Source organism: Canis lupus, chromosome 11 (genome assembly GCF_011100685.1).
Source record: "Canis lupus familiaris isolate Mischka breed German Shepherd chromosome 11, alternate assembly UU_Cfam_GSD_1.0, whole genome shotgun sequence".
NCBI classification, from domain to species: domain Eukaryota; kingdom Metazoa; phylum Chordata; class Mammalia; order Carnivora; family Canidae; genus Canis; species Canis lupus.
The window spans coordinates 63,540,648-63,558,923 of NC_049232.1; the positions used below are offsets into that span (position 1 = coordinate 63,540,648).

An 18,276-nucleotide genomic window follows, 5' to 3' on the forward strand; every position below is an offset into this window, starting at 1 on the left:
GCAATTTATTTGCAGGCACTTACAATGCAGTCTTGCCCACAGTGGCTCCAATTCCATGCTGACATTTTCGATAGAGCTGGTCTAATGGAGAAAAATGACTTTATTCCCTAAGCAAGACAGACGTTCATAGGGATTGGGGTGGGTGGGTGGGGGAGAGGTTTTATTTACATGTCACATTACTCTAATTCTGAGAAATTTCAGCATCCTTTTGGCTTTGCTTTCCATTTCTACCCATCCCATTAATAAAGATTAATGGAAAGGGCTAGAACCTATTGAGAGAAATCAAAATGACAATTTTCAAGTCCTGTTGCCTAGACACACAGCGCGCCCAATTTGGGCATCTCATAAAATCCCATCCAGTTAAAACTGTGGTTATTAGGCAATTAATACTTAGTTTTGGTTCTGCTTACTCTCTGGAAATGCTGTTTTCCAAAAGCATAAATGTGACAGGAAATTTCTTCATTCCGTTTATCCCTAAGTAGTTTAAATATTATTTCATAACTGCAAATAGGCTTCTCCCTTCTTGTGCAGCCAGGCTGCAGCTGTCCTCCTTATCTGGGATGTGGGTATGACAACGTGTTTATTCCGAGGATGACAGAGGGGAGCAAATGAGACCACGGGTAGGAGAAGTGTTTCCAGGTTCTTAAGCTCAAAGGCAAGGAGGCAAATGGCCCCTCACAGTCCTGCATGGGCTTTCAGCTCTAGGAGCTGGTGTCCATTTGTCCTTTTGTTCTCTGGAGAGAATGGGGGTGACAGACAGGATTGTGGGGTGGAACTAGGTCCTGGGATACAGACCCCATTAGCACAGTTCAAGAATGGGAGATAGAAATACTTTCACAAGACCAGGGTTTCTCCATGTTCTTTATTTCTCCCTGCCTTTCACAACTCGTTCTCACACAGGCCCCATTACTCTAGGCTCAAGGAGTGATATTTCTGTGAGGCCAGTTCTTCAATCTCCAAATTTGAGGAATTTGCAAATAGTCATCTCATGTGGCCCCTGCCTCAGTTTCCTCATGAACTCTTCCATCCCACAGGTCTTTTTTTTTTTTTTTTTAAGATCTTATTTATTTATTCATGAAACACACAGAGAGAGAGAGAGAGAGAGAGAGAGAGAGAGAGGCAGAGACACATGCAGAGGGAGAAGCAGGCTCCATGCAGGGAGCCTGATGCAGGACTCAATCCCAGGTCTCCAGAATCATGCCCTGGGCTGAAGGCTGCACTAAACCGCTGAGCCACCCAAGCTGCCCATCCCACAGGTCTTTATGTTTATGAAGAGCAGACCTTTGGGTCCTTTCCTGTACTGGGGAATTCTGAATGCCATTGTTGTCCTATTTATACTTCTCCTCAAATGTAAATGTTCTTCTGGGAAAAGGATTCCTCATTTGTAAGAGATGGCTTTGTAAGAGATTTAAGACATCAGGGGCTAGGGGGGTGGATTTTCAGTAGAGGCTTCTAGATTTCCCTATTTCCAGCCTCAGCCTGATGAAGTCCTGGCTGATTGATCTGTTGAGGAGAAACAAATTCATGCTCATTTATATCTCCTCCCTGGAACAGAGCTATCTTGGTCTTATTCCATCACTTCTGCTGCCAAATGAAGTATAGTCCTTCATGTGTTTCTTACCTGTACTAGAAAACCAGCACCACCGAAGGAACTCTGACCAAGGAAACCTTTCATTTAGAAGAACATGACCACTAAGTTATTATGGATCATTCTGCATGTGCCCATCATTTTTAAGTTCTCTCAGTCTCCTGGTGAGCCAGGCAAGTCTGCGCTCGTTTTTTAGAAGCCAAAGCACAAGGAGAAGCCTTGTCTTGCCTGAGGATACACAGATAGCTTACTACCATAGTCCAAGCCAACTCACCTGGATTCTTGCTCCTTAGGATTTCCCTAAGGCCTTGGGTTGTGTTCCTAGGAAGCAAGGTCCTAGATGACAGATGTCAAATTGAAATGGAGAAGGATGAGATCAAGGAGATCTCAACAAGAAACAGTGTAAAAAGTGCTCAAGGGAGGGAATGTAATGCATCAAGCATAGCACCATTGGGCATGGCTGTGGGCAAGTCAACCCTTGACAGACTGGTCAGAGGGTGGTCTTCTATATGGACCCAGCCTTTGTATTGTGTACATACTAGATGATCTTAGGGCATCCAGTGCCTTGCCAGAAATCAAGAGCTTTGGACTTCTCAGAAACTCATTTGGGATCCTAGAGGGCCAAGGGATTATAGTCACTGAGATTTCCAGTCAGGGAATGTGGTTGCCTTGGAAGTCCAAAGATTTACCATGGCTTTTATTTCCCTGACCAGCCTTTGCAGACATTGTGGTCATGATCTGACTGCTGAGCACTTTAGAATCTATCATCAAGAGCCACAACAGACCTACAAGAATCCATACCTACACCTGAAACTCATGTAAGTCACCTATCCTCAAATAAATAAAATAAAATAAAATAAAATAAAATAAAAAGAATTTATCCCTATGATCTCAAGAGGAGTAATAATGACAGATACCAAAAGAACAAGTTGCTAAGTAGAGCAAAAATAGAGCTAACAGAGTCCACCCAGTTTTCTACTCATTCTTCTTGCATTTACATAAGAGCACACAGCTGGATGAAGTGGTGTTGATACAGCACCTACGGCATCCAGTGTGTTTACATACATACTAGTGTGTTCAATGCCATCTTGCTATTAACAATTGTTATTTTCTCTGTTTGAGACTCTGAGAAGTTGGTGTTGGGCCCAAGGACGGCGGTGGTGGATGTTCTGAATCCAAAGCTGATGCGTGTGCCATCACATTGGTGGTCATTCATGGCATTTGATGCAAGTCAAGAGAATCCACCAATATAATTTTGGGATGCTTTGGTAGAGAAAGGCAGAGCCCTGAGGTACACCATCCTGACCTTGGTTTAATCATGGCAGTTTTGATCTTAATTTATTTTAAACACTAGATTTTATATGCAATTTCATCTGACCTAAAGGTTCTGGACATTTAAGAAGTCCTAAAATTCATGATTCTTCATCTTTTGACCCAACATTTCCAAATGAATAGGCCCAAGGACCTTAGATAGATTATTTTTCATATCCACTTGATCCTTGAGTGCTTGGAGCTTTGGGTTAACTCTCATAGATGCCTCTATGGTAACATGAATGAGCCTGTCATTTGTGGCAAACCAACCTGGGGCAGTGAGACTGGGTTTGTGTCCCAGTTGTACCACAGAATCTTTTTGTGACCTTGGGCAAGTCACTTCTCTCTGACCTCAGTTTCCTTATCTGTAAAATGAGGACGTTGGACTAGATCAGCTTCTAGGCCTGACATTGTGGAAAAGGTTGAGGGAGGAATGGTGACTGTTGCAATTTTCCAAAATAGAGCACCCATGCTTTCTGGCTGGAGGCCTGGCAGTAAGGTTGCCAGATTTAGCAAGTAGAGATATAGGACATCCAGTTAAATTAAACTTTCAGATATACAACAAATACTTTCTTAGTATAAGTATATCCCATATTCCAGACATGATTATATTAAAAAATTATTGTATACTTGAAATTCAAAAGTATCTGAATTTCCTACATTTTTGGCAACCCTATATTGTCCTCTCCATCCCTTTAATAAATAATTGAAAAAAAAAAAAAAAGCAAATGAACAAACAAGAAACTTGTTTGTTAATTTTTGGTCTTGTTATCTTGATAAAACCTTGCTATCTGATCTTTCATCTGTGACATCACAGGACTCAAAATATTAAATGCAGAAGTTAAAAATAATATTTCTAGTTTTTCTTTTAACATTTATCTACTCTGTTGTGCTTAAGAAACACAATTCTGCATTCGTATATTACATTTTGTGATTGCCTGGAGAAATGTTTTTTTGTTTGTTTTCCCCTGTATCTAGTGATCTAATAACTGACGCTTGACTTGAACAAGCCTACCTTCTCCTTGTCTCAAACATGTTCTTTTGGCCAAGACCCCCACTGCCATGATAAGGAATTCTGCTTTCTGCTGGCTGCCTGAGTTTCCTTCAAACTTAGTATTTGTGTTTTAATTCCTTCTCTCTCTCTCTCTCCCTCTCTCCCTCCCCTCTCTCCCTCTCTCTCTCTTTCTCTCTCTCTCACACACACACACACACACACAATCCAAACGTGCACTTTTTGCTTTTCAGCCAGTGATTGCATGTAGCTGGTGGTTTGGTGATTGTGAAATAGTCCTGAAATATCAGTGAGGAAAGTGCTCCCCCTGCACTGTGGTCCAACTCCCCACAGGAACTTCAGGTTTCTTTCTGCCTCCTTGGGCAGGAGGAAGCACCAACTTGGGGTGGCCCTGGGCTGGGGAAGCAGAAGCTGGCATGACAACTCCCTGCTCCCCGCTCCCTGCTCCGTTCTCTGACCATTTTTTCAAGGGACCCTTTGTGAACACTACGTGGTCCCATCAGGAAATTGCATGCATTCTGGCTAGACTCGATGGCACACCTACCATGGCCAGGCTCATAGGTAGGAAGCCAGGGAGGAACTAGCTGAGTGTCTGGCTGGAAAATGGCCCCTCCACCCTGATCCTCTATATGCTGGATGTCTGTGCACAGAGATTTGAATGAAAAGGTGTGTGGTGTGTAGGAGGAAGCCCTGCACCTGAGAATCTGGAGACTTGCATTTTCTTCTCGAGTCTTCTTGGGACTTGGAATTTTTTCTTGATTGACTGGCAGACTCAGGTCTGGGTCTCAGGGTCCTTCTGGTCCCTGAGGGTTGATTGGGCTGATCTCTGAGAGACATTCCAGTCTTGCCTTTTTGTGATTCATTCATGTATTCACTCATGAATTCATTAACTGCACATCTAAACACAGGACTGGAAATAGCAAATTCTGCATATTGGGGACAACAAGAGCAGATGATGGGATGTACTTTTCCCATTTGTATTCACCCTGGGAAACTTCAATGAGAATTGGAGCTAAGTATGCAAATGTGTAGGCATAACCGACTTTATTTTATTCTGTCCATACAGGAAGTACTTATGCGTACCAAGCTCCAGGCTCTGCTTAGGGGATAGAGCTGAGGCCAGCAGTGCTCCTACATTGGGAAGCTCACAGTCCAAGGGGCTAGAGAGCCAGGGAGACCACAAGGCCCCAGAAGCTGTAACTTTTGCAGTGGTGGAGGGAAGGGCAGTGCCCTGAGGGAGAACCAAGGAAGAAGTGGTTCATTTACCTCTGCTTATTTCTCTTATGGAAGTGATATGTAGGGGGTGGCTCGGACCATTGGGACAGCAAATAGAGGAAGTGTATGCTATCAAAAATAGAGGAGCGAGGAGGAAATAAAAGTTCTAATCTAACAGAAGCACCAGCCAGAGTGGCCTGACAGGGACCAAGGATGAGTAACTTTCCTGGTGCTTCTGAAGCTGGGGTATTTCTCCTGTGTAGAACTGGGACTGGGCTCAGGAAATGGGACCCTGCCTCCGTAGTCCAGAAGGGCCACTTGCTAGGTGTCAAAGCCAAAGCCCTGGGTGCTTCTGTATCCCTCAGGAAGGGATATTCGGGACTTCCCATGGGAGGAGGGGGAGGCTGCTCTCAGAGGTTTTGTGTTCCTCTTCAGGCCACCTGGTTTGGCTCCTGCAACAGATGGGGACAGGCTGGGCCATGAATGCCTTCTGTTCCCAGACTCCCCACTGGGGTGTGAGAACTCCCATTGCAAAAGGTACCTCTTATATCCAGGCTATGGCATTCCATATGGAGGGGTAAGGCTGAGCTGGGAACAGAGAACCATACTGTCATCATGACACGAGCCTGCCAGGTACCCTCCGTCGTGGAGTGGCCATTGTGTCTGTAATCACCCCTCATTTCAATTCCACAGAGCTCTCCAGTTGCACAACCTCCAACTCTTAATCCACAAGCCCAAGCTCATCTCCTGCCTGAGAGCTCACAGCATCATCCGTCCATCCATCCATCCGTCCATCCATCCATCCATCCATCCATCCCTCGCATGTTACACACAGTTCCTGGCACATTGTTGGTAAATATTCAATTGTATGTCAGTTACAACTCAGTTAAAAAAAAAGCTAAGATCAAATCATATAGAATGAGGGTGATCCCTAACACAGTGACTGATATGTTAATAAGAAAAAGGAGAGGGAGACTAAACACAGAGACACAGAGAAATGGAGACATACAGAAAGGGGAGAAGACAAAGCCACTGATGTCAGAGGCACAGATTGGAGTGACCCAGCTTCAGGCGAAAGAATGCCCAGCATTGCCTACAGCTACCAACCCAGGGAGAGGCAGGAAGAGTTCTTCCCTAGAGCTTTCAGAGGGGGCCTGGCTCAATAAAACCAAAAGAAATAATCCATGCAAACTGAATGCTGAGTGAAGTTATGAATGGCTAAAACATAGAAAATGATCAAAGTCAGGTGCAGTGAGGGGCTCTTAGATTGGCATGTGAGCTGGGGTTGTTGAGCCTCTGGGTTCCAGTAGCTCCCTGCTCCTGGCATAGAAGCCAGAAAGGCAGCCCCATAGAAAGGAGCACAAGCAGAAAATGATGCATATGCTAAGTCATAAGGGCTGTTTAGAAAATAAACCAGTACTTGATTTGATTAAAATATGAGGCAGGAGGGCACACTAGTGTTTGCATCTGATCTTATCAGTGAAGGGTAACTATATGGATTATGGTGCAAGAACTTTATTTCCATCAGAGCTAAAGAATCTCTTAGAAGCCTTGTAAATCTTATCTAGAACATTTTGAATTGCCTCTCATATTTATTTAGATCGTGCAGGAACAATTCTGTATTTCTCCTGAATACTTCTAGGCTTTCCAAAGCTAGGTGTGCCTCCCACTTTGTTTCTGCCTCTGCTGATTCTAGGCTACATTGTGATTGCCCCACACTGTGGCCTCCAAAGTCCCCAGAGCTAAGGGTTATAGAAACCAGTCACAGTAGTCATAAATCTTAGGTCAATCCCATGCTCATTTTATTTAAACATTGCTGAGACCAGAGCTCTGGGAGGATCTAACAGAGCCCCACAGAACTCAATGGCTCTCGACCCCTCATGGAGTCAGAGAGCAACTTTGAAAATCTTCTTTGAGGTCATTACTTAAGTCCGTCCTCTGATCTCTCCAAGGAAATTCCAGCAAGAAGTGTCTCTGATTGGATGCAAAATGGTAACCTCCAAATGGTTACCAGGAAAATGAATCTTTATAGCCCTACTTTCTACCTATCTCATATTGATCGGAGAATGGAGAGAATTGCAGGAATAAGGCTCACAAACACTTGGAATTTTTTGGAGACTGGCAAGTCAGATTTGAAAGTTGATGGGCTTAGACACTGTTGAACTGTGTTCCCAAAAAAACGTGTGTTGAAGTCCTTACTTCCAGTACCTTACAGAATGTGACCTTATTTGGAAATAGGTTCATTGTGGATGCAGTTAGTCAAGTTAAGATGAAGTCCTACTGGATTAGAGTGGACCCTTCATCTAGTATGACTGATGTCCTTACAAGAAGATAATATGAAGATGCAAAGAGAGAATGCCATGTGATGACAGAGGCAGGGATCGGAGCAAGGAAGATGTAAGCCAAGGATCCCCAAGGATTTCAGGCTGCCACCGGAAGCTGGGAAGAAGCAAGGAAGGATTCTTCCCAGAGTCCAGAGGGTCCTGGTCCTGCTGACACCCAGATTTTAGCTTTCTAGCCTCCAGTACTGTCAGAGAATAAATTTCCATTGGTAAAGCCACCCAGTTTATGGCACTCCATCCAACTAGCCCTAGGTAGCTAGACAATGTATTGCTGATGGAGACTCAGACTCTCCCCATCCTCCCATCCTATCTTCCTGCCCTGAGAGCGATGCTCTTGCCTGTGTGAGAGGTGGACTGCATGTCCTGGGGAGGAAAGGCCGGTGGCCTTCTTGAAAGAGGCATTCTGAAGTATCTGCTAGCATGTCGCTAGGTGTCCTGTGGGTGCTTGAGAATACCTTGTTTGAACCAGACTGAGTTATGGTGAAGACTTCATTAGAACAGGACTGAGGGGAATTCAAAATAGGGAAAATATTCATCATGTTCCTCCTTCATAAAACTTTCCATTTTCCACGGTCCCTGCCAGCACTCTGCCATTTGCAGTCGTGGGTATGTGCTCACAACCTCAGGCCACGTGCATCCTTGTGATTGGCCCTTTGTCTGCACCCCAGCATTGCTGTTACATCATGTGATAATGCCGGCCTGATCCTTCATCCGGTCGTTATACCACAATCATTTCACCATTTCACTTTTGCTGGTCATTAATTTCAGTGATTTTTTTCTTCTTTCTTATTCATTTAGATACCATTGCGAAGAACATCTTTGTGCTTATGATTTTTTCCCAGTTTCATGGAGAAACAATTGACTGACAACACTGTATAAGTTGAAAGTGTACAGCAGGATAGCTTGGTTTGCATATGTCTTGCAGTGATCACCACAATAGGTTCAGCTGACCTCCGCCTTCTCCCACAGATACAGTGAAAAGAATTGTGTTTATAAATTTTGATTCTTTTGAATTATCTCCAAAAAATTTCTAGGATAGATCTACTGGCTCAAAGAGTAAAATAAGCTTAAGGATTTTCTTATATGTTATTATACCATTTTCTAAAAAAAGTAAAATCAAAATGCAGTGCCATCAGAAAATATGTGCCAAATGGTGCTTCATTACATTTTCACTTTCTGAGGTTGAGGATGCATTTATTTCCTCTGTAGGATTGTCCTCGTGCAAATTGATATTTACCCACTACTGTACTGGGTCTTAATTGTACTGGGTATCCTTGCATAATAGACATTAAACCGCCTCGGCTATATTTTTAGAAATGGCTTTCCTTTTACTATAATGGCATTTGTGTTTTTAAAATTCATTTATTAATTATTATTTTCTATTTGAAGTGTAGCCTACATATAATATTATTTTAGTTTCAGGTGTACAACATAGTGATTCAACACTCCTATACATTATGAAATGCTCTCCATGATAACGCAGTCACCATCTGTCGCAAAACAGAGTTAATATAATATTATTGGCTATATTCCCTATACTGTACTTTTCATCCTTGTAACTTATCTAGTTTATAACTGGAAGTTTGTATGTCTTTATCCCATTTGCCAATTTTTCTGTCCCACACCCCCGTGTTTCTGGTAACTGCTAGTTAGTTCTCCATATTTTTGAGTCCATTTCTCTCTTTTTTTGTAGTTATTTTTCAGTTTTTTAGATTCCACGTGTCAGTGAAATCATATGATATTTGTCTTTCTCTGACTTATTTCACTTAGCACAATACCTTCTAGGTTCATTCATGTTGCCCCAAATGGCAAGAGTTCATTCTTTTTTATGGCTGAGTAATATTCCACTATGCATGTATACACATCACATCTGTTCATCTATCAATGCGCACCAACATTGCTTCCTTCCATAATTTGGCTATTGTAAATAATTTTGCAATAAACAGGGGGGTGTATATTGTGCTTTCATTTTCTTTGGGTAAATACCCAGATGTAGAATTACTGGATTGTATGGTACTTCTATTTTTAGTTTTTTGCAGAGCCTCCATGCTGTTTTCCAGAGTGGCTGCACCAATTTACATTCCTGCCAACAGTGCACAAGAGTTCCTTTTCCCCCACATCCTCACCAGCACTTTTCTTTCCTGTCTTTTTGAGACTAGCCATTCTGACAGGTGTGAAGTGGTATCTCATTGTGGTCTTGATTTGCATTTTCCTGATGATGAGTGATGCTGAGCATATTTTCACGTGTCTGTTGGCCATCTGGATTATTCAATTAAACAATGGGCAGAGGACCTGAATAGACATTTTTCCAAAGAAGACATACTAATAGCATGTGTTTTTATTGAAGAGAGCAACATTTCACTGAAGAGAAGTTGTTGTGGAATTGAAGTTTTTCGTTTTTTGGGAAGTTATGCTATTATTTACTATTTATCAAATAAATGTTCTTCCAAAATTGTGATTAAATATTCTGTTTTACTTCTATTATTTCTATGGCTCTTTTTAATAGTTTACATTTTTATACACTTGGCGTTTATTTTTTCATATCACATAAGGTGTAATATAAATTATCTATAAATTATAATCTAGTTACATAAAATAACTGATTAAGAAGTTTTTTTTAATTTTTTTTAAAATTTTTTATTTTATTTATGATAGTCACACACAGAGAGAGAGAGAGAGAGAGAGAGAGGCAGAGACACAGGCAGAGGGAGAAGCAGGCTCCATGCACCGGGAGCCCGACATGGGATTCGATCCCGGGTCTCCAGGATCGCGCCCTGGGCCAAAGGCAGGTGCTAAACCGCTGTGCCACCCAGGGATCCCCTGATTAAGAAGTTTTAATGATTAGTTTTGATGATTATTTATGTACCAAATAATCTTACATACTTTTTTCTGTTATAAAAATTCATGTTATTTATTTTTTGACTATTATAATTTTTTATGATTGCTGCTTTGTGATTTGGTTTAACTCGTAGTAGCCCTACTCCTCTTACTGCTATTTTTCCAGCATTTTCTTTTCTTTTTTTTAAGATTTTATTTATTTATTCATGACAGACACAGAGAGAGAGAGAGAGAGAGAGGCAGAGACACAGGCAGAGGGAGAAGCAGGCTCCATGCAGGGAGCCCGACGTGGGACTCGATCCTAGGTCACACCCCCGGGGTTAAGGCGGTGCTAAACCACTGGGCCACCAGGGCTGCCCGTATTTTCTTTTTTGTTTGTGTCCCATACAGTTATATTTTCTATGAGCTTTAGATTTATTGTTTAGTTTTAAAAGAAGATCATTTGACATTTGGCTTAGTGTGCACCTAAGATATACATCCATTATTTGGTAGGTCAGGATAGGCAAAACTTAAGTCATTTCTGGGTGGAAAGAGCTGGGTTTTCCAACTGGACCATCCCTGAATATGAGTCCTGGCCTGCCACCCGGTTACTAACCACACTGAGCCTTATTCCCCCCTTACCAACAGAGAGGTAATAAGGCCTATCTCAGCGGGGTGTCATTCTAATTAAACGAGAGAAGGGATGTGAAACGCCAAGCACAATACCCGCCATGATGTGGGCACTTCACTTTCCTTTCCTGTTTGTTCTCCCCCAATCACAATGTGGAGCTTCATTTGACCTTCTCAAACTCACTCCCAGTTTTTATGTATCATAAATAGATTCCTTTTTCCCTTTATACTTTCACAACTATTTCTTGCCATTATGCAAGGATCCTATAGATTACTGCCCTTTGATCACATACACCACCTCTTTGTGTGGCTCTTTTATCACTGTGGATGGTTCTTTTCAGGTAGACACAGTGCTCCCTTCGGCTTCTAGCTTCTGAAAGCCCTAGCAGTGTTCCTAATGAGATGTCAGAATGCTTCAGTTCTTTGAAGCATGTCCAGGTTATCTTTGCCAATAGTCAGGAGCTATCCTTGCTTTGCTCCTCCAAGGACTTCATTCCTGGGTCTCCACTCTCTGATACTCTCAACTGAAGGAGCTAAGTTCTTCTGTAGGAAGATTCCAGATCTGAATTCCAGCTCTGTATCTCTCACCTCATCCTCAGCCAGGACTCAAGCAGCCTGCGATGGTTTCAGATTGGGAGTCTCTCTTTGCCCTCCTGTGGACTTTGCATCTTTGCGAATGCGTCTTTCCAGGCCGACAGGCCCTGGAGCAGAGATCCTTGCTCCAACCCATTCCCCAAGGCTTGGCGGCCTCACCAGAATAGGCCACCAGAGCTCCCAGGAGCCGCCGGGTGGCTCACCTGACACCCTCTCTTCTGAGAAGAGTGGAGGGCAGGGTTGAACTTCCCAGCATTACCCAGCTAGACCTTGATGCTCTAATTTCTAGTTCCTTCTCTTAAAGGACCTATTCATGAGAAGGGCCAACATGGAAAATAAGTAAAGAAAGAGCAATGCCACTTTATTTATAGTTTGGGGAAGTGAGAGTCTGCCCAAGTTCGGACCGTTCAGTTCATTGTCATTACTTTCAGCAGCTGGTACAATTGCCCATCCTCTGCTCTGCTGGCCCTGGAAGGTCAGGCCCATGCTGCCCAAGAGGCTCATTGTTAGAGCTCACATCCTCTGTCAACGGCGGCCTTGTGCAATTTCTCGCTGGTGTGGAGAATGTAGATATTTATAGGGCTGTGCTTTCCTACATACTTTCATGCTTTAGCAGAGAGTATCACGCAGGCACATCCCTAGGGCTATTTAAAGCTTTAGAGGAGCGCCTCCTGAGTGCACACACGTGCCCGGGAACCTCAGTGGAGCACCGGTATATTTTGAGTGGCAGTATTTGACACTGAATCGCAGGCCAAATTCATCATGTAGGAGACAGAAGCTGCAAGATATGACGAGAGAGAGGCTGGGCCCCACTCCTGCCTGTTCCTAGCGAGCCAAAGCCCACAGTCCGGGGAGTAAGGAACAGTCAAACTGCTTATGATGAAATGATGCAGAAAGAGCATCCAGCCTCCAGCAGGCAGTGACATTCCCTGGCTGACCAGTGCCAAATGTGTGGCTGGCACTTCCACACGCACCCCCATTGTACCCTCCTGTCAGTCAGGGCTGAATGGGTGGTGTTACCAGCCTCACCTTATTCATAAGGCCATGCAGAGAAGGGGGCTGATGTTCTCAAAGTTGCATGGCCATAGCCAGATCAGGTTCCAGACCCCAAGCCTGGTGCTCTTGCCTTGATACCACAGCCATCTATTCTTCTTGAAAAGATAAGAGGACAAAGGAACCCAAGCCCAAAATGAAATTAATGATTTACAAGCAAGCTTCATTTTCTCCAGTCCCTGGTGCAGCCATTGGATGATCACTTTGGTGTCAAACTGTGTGCCAGGGAGATGAATGCTGATAGCCTTTGGTGCAATGGGCGATGCCACTTGATTTTAAATAATTTATTTCTGAGGTCCACACCAGCAGAATTTGTTTATCTGGTGAGTTGTACTTCCTCTCTCTCCCTCTCCTATTTCCCTTTCTGAATGGGTCACTTGGGATGCTCGTCTCCATGTGCATCTGTGTGCACTTGGGATCTGAAACCTGAGCCGGTGCCACCACCAGCTGCAGGAGCACACCACTCACCGCCGTTTTTGGAAACCAAAAATGACTGGTCACATAACTGTGATTAGATAAAGCTTGTAATTTGTGTTTGCTGTAGTCAGCGACGTGGTATTTTGGGACAAACAGCCGCTCTCTGCTACATATAGCTTGGAATTTGCGGCTTTTGTATACCCCACCATTGTAAGATCAAGGAGGTAGAAGAGAAAGAAGGGAGAGAGAAAGGAAGAGTGAGGAGGGGTCAGGACATTACACTCAGTGGACAGGCAGAGATCGAGGGAGGCTTGAGAGCCAAAGGGCCCCCAGGAAATATGTAGGTGCCTTGCCCTTGAGAGGGACCCAGTCAGGTGCCGTCAGGCTCTAGAATGGCACCATCCTCCTTTCCTCCCGGTAGAGCCACTTGACTCCCAGGGAAAGGCTCAGCCCAACCTCAGGCTCTGGGAAAAAAAATCCTAATTGGAGCCAAAGCATGAGTGAAGAAGCCCAAGGCTACTTCCTTTTGCAGAGGCTCAGCCTTTTAATCTGGCTGATAGACATTCTCTGATCAAAGTCTTCAGTTCTCAAAGGCCAGCCTCCTTCCCTGTCCCCAATTCGGGGAACAATGTCCTTGCCTTTTTGAGTCTCAGCTGGCTAAACCCTCATTCATTCACTAAACAATGACATAAGGCCTTCACATGCCAGGCCAGGAAGGGTGCCAGGGTACAGAAATAAGCCGGCCTGAATACCAGTCATCCGCACAAAGGCACCATCAGGTGTGCTACAGCCTTGTCTGTGTGGAATCTGTATACCAAAGGTGTCTTTCTCTGAACAAAGAAGGCATATCCCGAAATAATCACGCATCTTTAACCCCAGGCAGGAAAGAGAAATGTTGACTTGATTGGGCACCCCCCTTTAACTCTGACTTATCAGCTCCCCCGTTACACCAGTTTTGGAGACACTGCTACCTTACAGAGGGGAAAGCTAAGGCCCAGAAGGGTGAGGCAACTTGTCTGAAGACTTGGAACTGGTGGTGGCAGATCCAGTGTGGGATTCAGGTCAGCCTGACTCCTACTCTAGAGCTCTTTCCACTGTCTCTTTGATTTTAAGGCATCCAGGTTATGGTCCCAGTCATAAACTTAAATTGTCACGATCAATCAATATTTTGAATTAACTGTCATTTTCTTTGGGGGACACAAATATATAGAAGTTACAGGCCATGCCCTTAAAGCACTTAAGATTTGTGAGAGGCAGTGACATATACAGAGACATATACAGAGAAAGTCATGCTAGAATGTAGAACATGCCAAGTGGCCCCAAAGAGGGTGTGGAGAATGTTGGGAAGACTTGTATGTGGGTAACATGAGATCACTTTCTGTAGGGAGCAGGCATTTGAGCTGACTCTTGAAGTATTTTGACTGAGGAAATTGTGAGAAGACAGAAGACTGCTTCTGGCTGGGGGCACTGGGCTCGGGGTGGAAAGCTTGTGCTGTGTAGGAACTGGGAAAGAGTCATTTCAGACAAAGGAGTGACCATAAGCGCAGGTTAGAGGTTTACAGTGCTTGGTTCGAGAAAAGGCGGTGGTTATCCAGAATGGCCAAGAAGGATTGGGACAGGGAGGTGGGATGCTCCTTCACACAACTGTATGAGACCAATGGAACACATGGACCAGGGGACTCTTTGGAATGGTTGGTTTTGGACAACCTTGTTCATCTCAGATACAGTTTCTGGATTCATCTCTGGGTCCCATCTTGTAGGCACCCCCTAGAGTACAGTGAGGAGACCAAAATCTCTGCCCTCGGCTCTGTCTTTACTGAATTTTCAACTCTATCCGCGCTCAGTTTCCATGATACCAAATATCTTAATAAAATGTGACAAAGACACAGAGACATTTGGGTTATATCAAGGAGAACATCTGGATATTTGAAAACATCTGGACAGTTTGCCAAAACAACAACAACAACAACAACAACAACAACAACAACAAAACCCCCCACAAAACCTAAAAAGCTTTGTTTCTGAGTGTTTGGTATTATATAGTACAGAGACAAAGTCTGAATCCTTAGTGTATGTTTTAGAGTTTGAAATCCACATTCCTTTGAGAAGAGAAGGAGTTGTCACCTGGAAGTCCCACTGCTGCCTCCTGTCCACTTTCATCTTCACTGTTTGTGACATATCTGACAAACAAGTTCACTTAGAATGTTATGGAACTGGATGGTTCACCTGCTAGACTTACATCTCTGGGGAGAAAAAGAAAAGGACGTCTTTCCTGTTTATTTAAAATTCAGTCCTTTTATTCAAACTGAAAGAGCATTATCAAAGACCCTTCATAGTTGAGCTCCTGCTTATGACTTGGAAGACAGAGGGCCAACAGGATGCAGGCCTTGCAGGAGGCCACGGCCCCATAACCTTATAATCTCAACACAGTGATTGGTTGGAACTAATGCAGGTACATGCAGAAGGCTTGGAGTGTGCAGACAAGAATATTCTAGGAGGGCGAGAAGCCAAAGAGGTGGGGGAAAGATTCAGGGGTGAGATCATTTCTGCCTAGAGTCTTCAGGGGTAGTAGGAACTCTCCAATAGAGACAGGGGAAGAAGGTGTCACAGGTGTCAGAGACCCAGTGGAGGCACCAGACAATGAAGAACACTGGGGGGAAATGTGAGGTGATCAGATGGCTCCCGGCCTTGTCCGAGGGCCGTGGTGAGAGAGAAGCTCAGAGAGGCAGACAAGGCCATAGAATGGAAGGTGCTCAGGTGTTAGAAAGCTCTGGCCTTATCCTGTAGGTCCTGGGAAGCCCCCATACCTTAAAACACATCTGCTCTTACTTCTGCAGCTGAACATATAGCAACCTAGGACTTCTCAGATCTACTACCAAGAGAAAAAAAGTGCACGTGTCCACCAAAGACAAGTTCTAGAATGTTCATAGCACCTTTAGTCAGCAGAACCTCAAACTAGAAGCAATCAAATGTCTAGCAATAGAAGAAAGGTCACATAAATCGCAATATTTTCTTATAATAGAATACCTCACAGCAGTAAAAAAGGGAACAAAATAGTGATATCAGCACATGGGTGAATCCCACAGACATCACATTGAGCAAAAGAAACCATTTTTATGTAATTTCATTTAAGAACTTGAAGAAAATGAAGCCCAAGGACAAGAGACTTAATTTGCAACATTAAAGTCTGAGCAGTGGTTATGGGGGTGGGGGTACCGGCTAGGAGAGAACCCAAGAGAACATTGGAGGGGGCCTGGGAGTGTTCTGTATCTTGATCTCATGGTAGTTATGTGGGTGTAGACGTATGTAAAGGTTCACCAGGCTCTACAGTGACATTAGTATACTTACCGAATGCTCAACCTTAATAAAAAAGTAAAACAAAAAAGAAACTAACAGAATGTTGAAAAGCCACTCTAAATAGAATTTGAGAAATCTGGTTGTAATATTCGCCATTATGACCCAGTGCGCTTCCAAGAAATCCCTTTTCCTGGGACAGACCCTCCTGTCACCCAGTGATGTGTACCTTCCGGGAGAGTTTGTGAAAGACAAAGTATTCCTTGCCTGGTGGGACCAAAACAGGCAGGAACCAAACAGCAAGTCCGTTCCCCAGCACCTCCGGCCTCTGCCCCTCTCGGGACAAACCCCATGTGCCACGGGCACCCTCTTTATATTCAGCTCTTAGCCTGTGCCAGGCCTCTTGCGGCCTGTATGTATGACTTCACATCTCCGTCATCTTCAACAACAAACAAACAAACAAAATCCTTCTTTGGCCCTGCTTGCTTCCCAGCGTTCTCTCTCATTTCCTTCTTCCTCTCCTAAGCCAGACTTTCAAAAAAGCTTTCCAAACCCGCGGTTCCTACTCTCTCACGTTGACATTCACTCTTCACACCAATGGATGCTCCCCTCTCCTTGCCTGTGAGCCTCACCTTACTCGGCCTCTCGGTTGCCGTTGGGCATTGGTGGTAATGTCTCCCAGCCTGAAAAGGTCTCTGCCTTGATTTTTTTGGTTAGAGCCAGCGCTGCTGGTGAGCAGAATGGTTATCGTTCCCACCTCCATGCATGCTTGTAATGGAAAGAATAACTTGGAAGCCAAAGTGGATGGAAGGGCAGGCCAGCTGGACCGCCTCCAGGGCACTGATCCTTTGCTGGCCAACTTTCCTGGGAATGAATTGGAATCCGGTGCCAGTTTATTTAGAAACTCCGTGTAACACTTTACATAATTGGCAAAATGTAAATTGGTCCCTCTCTCACCCACGTACAAAACGCCTTTGAGTGGAACTTAAAAAAAAAAAAGTCTTGCCGGCAATTGCCCAGTTGGGCTGCATCTCCTGTGGCCCTGCTCAGGCAGGAGCCTCAGCCCAGACCCTGAGACCCAAGAGTCTGTTGGTGTGGGGTTCTTTGTTAGTGATTCACTTACCATCTAAATTTAAACCTTTATTTGTCCTCCCGAGAAGTTGGTTTGATTCAGAAAAATCACAAAAGACAACTGAAGGGAGTTCCAGAACCACAGAAAACTGGGAAAAGACTTTTGGCCATGGGGGTAAATTATCAGGAGAACTGACTTCTGAATATAATTTGTATTGAGAGAAAATAAATTTCTTGCTATCCCCATGAAACAAGTGTCTTTGAAGAATATTGTTTTCAACCGTCACAAATTATGATCCTGCCAGGCCCCCACCCACCACCCTGGGAAGATGGATTAAATCTGAGAGGCCTTTGCAACAAGGTGGAGAAAACCATGCCAAGAATACACGGAGGGAAAAGGGGACCAGCTCCATTCACACTGGAAGGGCAGCTATGATTGGAAGGAGGGCCGAGGAAAATCAGGTTTGTGGAAAACCGCCTTGAGAGGTGTGTTTCTTAACCTTGATTCCACTCTGGGATCACCTGAGCGAACTTCAAAACTGCTCATGGCCCGGGTCCCACCGCCAGATCTGAATGTAATTGGTCCAGGGTGTGGGCTGAAGTGTGGGACCTTTCACAAGCATCCCCGCAGATTATATTGTGCAGTCAGACGGAGGATTGCTGCTCTACAGGAGGATCCAGCTGCTGGGAACAGTCCTTTTCCCAGAGAGGATTCTGAACAGTGGTTCTCAAAGTGTGTTCCCCAGGCCAGCAACGTCAGTGTCACCTGGGAACTCTTTAGGGATGCAGATTCCTGGGCTCTCCTCCAGACCTACTGAAGCCAAACCTCGGGATGGGGAGGCCCAGAGATCTGTATCGTCACTCCCCCCAGGGATTCTGATGTGCTGAAGTCTGAGAACCACAGATCCCAGGAGAGCGAGCCTTCAAGAGGT

General features: G+C 44.3%; 1 long non-coding RNA gene across 1 annotated transcript in view; it reads left to right on the top strand.

Moving 5' to 3' along the window:
• Positions 1-9,423, top strand: part of LOC111098119 — a 251,579-nt gene extending 242,156 nt beyond the window's left edge. Inside the window, exons 12-13 of the long non-coding RNA XR_005367098.1 lie at positions 2,302-2,406; positions 5,820-9,423. This is a non-coding gene — a long non-coding RNA (uncharacterized LOC111098119). The remainder of the gene's footprint in view (positions 1-2,301; positions 2,407-5,819) is intronic.
• The last annotated feature ends 8,853 nt before the right edge of the window (positions 9,424-18,276 follow it).